Source organism: Galeopterus variegatus, unplaced genomic scaffold (assembly GCF_000696425.1).
Source record: "Galeopterus variegatus unplaced genomic scaffold, G_variegatus-3.0.2 Scaffold1379, whole genome shotgun sequence".
NCBI classification, from domain to species: domain Eukaryota; kingdom Metazoa; phylum Chordata; class Mammalia; order Dermoptera; family Cynocephalidae; genus Galeopterus; species Galeopterus variegatus.
Window position 1 is genome coordinate 125765 of NW_007727490.1, and position 3290 is coordinate 129054.

Below are 3290 nucleotides of genomic sequence, written 5' to 3' on the forward strand. Positions count from 1 at the left end.
AAAGACAAAAAGGAAAAAAAAATATTATTGTTATGAATATTATATATTTATATTTTAGATATTTCTTATTAGGTTAAGGAAGCTCCCTTCCAATCTTAGTTTTCTAATATTTACTATTATGAATAGATGTTGAATTTTATTTATCAGTTTTTGCATCTTTTTTTTTTTTCCTTTTTGTCTTTTTCGTGTCCGGCAATGGGATCACAAACCTCGGTGCTGCGCCTGCACCTCGCTCAGCCAGTGAGCGGGAACCGGTCTGTATGTGGGATCCGAACCCTCGGCGGGAGCGCCACCACGCTCCCAAGTGGCGCACTGTAGCAGTGCGCCACCGGGCCGGCCCAGTTTTTGCATCTTTTGAAATAATTATAATATTTCTTTCATCTTAGTTAGTTTGGGCTGCTATAACACAATACCATAGACTGGGTGGTTTAAACAACAAACATTTATTTCTCATAGTTCTGGAGATTAAGAAGTCCAAGATCAAGATGCCGGCCAATCCAGTGTCTAGTGAGAGCCCTCTCTCTGGTTTGTACATGGCCATCTTCTCATTGTATCCTCACAACATGGTAAGTAGAGAGAGAGAGAGAGAGAGAGAGAGAGAGAGAGCGCTTCTGGGGTCTCTTCTTTAAGGGCACAAATCCCATCACAAGGGCAACTTTCTCATGACCTAAATACCTCTCCAAGGCCCTATCTCTAAATACCGTGACCTTGGGGATTAGGGTTTCAACATTTGAAATAGAAGGGGAAAATAACATTCAGTCTATAGCATTCCTCTTCAAATCTATTAATTTGGTGAATTTAATTTTATCTATTATTAAACATCCCTTGCATTCTTCAGATAAACCTAACTTTGGTGCATTTGTTGTGCTGCTATCTTGTTTAGAATTTTATGTCTATATGAGACACAAAAGTGAGATTGTATCAATATGAGATAAATAAATAAGATTGGTCTGCAATTTTCCTTTCTTAATATTGTTTTATACAGGGTTAGGAATCAAGGTTATGCCATCTTCATAAAACAACTAAAGGAGTCTTTTGTCTTTTGTGGCTTGTAGTATAGATAATTTTGTAAAATTGGAATTTTTTCATTACATTTTTATAGAATTCATTAGTAAAACGAACTAAACCTGATGATTTCTTAATGGGAAGATTTTTAACTACGGATTATCATCTGAAGTAATAAGATTAATCAAGGTGTGTATTTATTTTTGGATTAGTTTTAGAATGCTATATATTTCCTAAGAAATCTAGATTTTCAAATTTGTTAAAGTTGCTAATGGCATCTTCTTAATATCTTTTTAATTCTGCAGCATTTGTGGTTGTACCTCCTTTTTTGTTCCAAATATCATTTATTTCACAACTTCTCTTTTTTTGATCAATTGTTCATCAGATTTATCAATTTTGTTAGGTTTTTCAAAGGACCAATTTTACATTTGTTAGTCTACCCTATTATATGTATATTCTCTGTGTCATTAATTCTTGCTCCCCATTACTTCTTGCATTTTATACTTACCCCCTAGAGGTCATTTTTCTTCTCCCCCAAGTACACTCTTTAGTGCAGGTCTTCTGGCATTGAACTTACTGTTTTTGTTTGAAAATGTCTCCACCCTTTGTTCTTGCATGTCCTCTTGCTATGCACAGAATTCTAGGTTGGAAGTTATTTTCTTTTGGCTTCCATGGTGTCTGTAGGGAAGTGTGATGTTAGTCTTATTCTTGCTCATTGTCTTTTTTTAATGCATTTAAAGTTTTCTCCTTGTCCTTAGTTCCCTAAAGTTTCCCTCTGGTGAATTCAGATGTGGTTTAATTTTATTTATTTCGTGTGATTTATTAGGTATTTCGAATATGTGGACTGATACTCTTCATCAGTCTTTTTCTCTGCAAATATCTCCCTGCTCCTTCTGGAACTATACCCTCTAAATTTCTTTACCTCTGTTACATATATTTCATTTTCTTATATCACTATGTTACATTTTGAATAATTTTTAATCCATCTTCTGGTTCGTGGATTCTCCCTTCAACTGAGTCTCATCTGCTGTTAATCCATCTACTTAGTTTGATTTTCAGTTATTGTGTTTTTCAATTCTAGAAATTTTATTGGTTCTTCTTTCCAATCTACTAAGTTACTTTTTTAAAGAAATGTTTCATGTCTTACAGTTTCATGCTTTTATATTTTTAATCCAGAAACAAGGCATAGTTATTTTATAACTGTGTCTGATAATTCCCATATCTGCTGTCTGTGTGGGTCGGTTCCTGCTGTTGGTTGTTTATGCTGGTTCTTGCTCGTATCGCTCTGTTTTCTTTTTTGTTCTTAATTGTGTTCTACTGTGTACTGTTTACTATCTTTGAAAAAGATATTTAGGGGGGGATTCTTTGAGGCATCTTCATTCAGAAAGTATTTTTGTTTTGCTGGCCCGGTGGCGCACTTGGTAGAGTGCGCTGCTTGGGAGTGCGGCGGCGCTCCCGCCGAGGGTTCAGATCCCATATAGAGACCAGTCCGCTCACTGGCTGAGCACAGTGCTGGCGCAACACCGAGGGTTGCAATCCCGTTACCAGTCAGTAAAAAAAAGACAAAAGAAAAGAAAGTATTTTTGTTTTTTCCAGGCCCTGGAAAACACTGCCATTCTAGGTTGACTTCNTACTCCCGGCAACTTTAGAACTCTGCTCATCTCTGCTCTCACTTCCTCTTAGATTTTTTTCCTGATTTTTTTACTCTTTTGTCAGCAGTTCTGGCTTTTAAGGACATTTTCTAAAATTGTAGCCAAATTTTTAATTGTATGTAATGAGAGGACGGGTTTACATAACCTAGCATGCCATAGGAACTGGAACTGATCATCTCTTTCCTTACTGCTGCTCAAAGAGCAGAATAAATACCTTCTCCGATGTCCCTTAGGAGAGGTTATTGCTCCAAAAATAAGTTCTTAGAGAAGATAGCTCTCAAAAGAGGAATGAAGACAAAGAAATAAGAGATAGACTAGAAAGTCTCTGATTCTGAACATGCCTTGTAATATCTGTGTGGTTGATAGTGTCAATGGAAGGGGAGAGAAGAAAGGACTGAAGAAATAAACAAAAGAAGAAATGAAGGAAGAAAGGAGATATAGGTATGGTTAGATATATTCATCATCCACTTTAAAGTCCAATGGAGACTGTAGACTTGAACCGAAAGTTATTGGTGACCTTAAGCTGTTATTTAGTCCTGAAAAGTGAATCCTCATATCTCAATAAATGAACTCTATTATATCATAATTCTCTCCTGGTACTCTGACCAAATGTAAAGTGCTTATGTAAAGCTT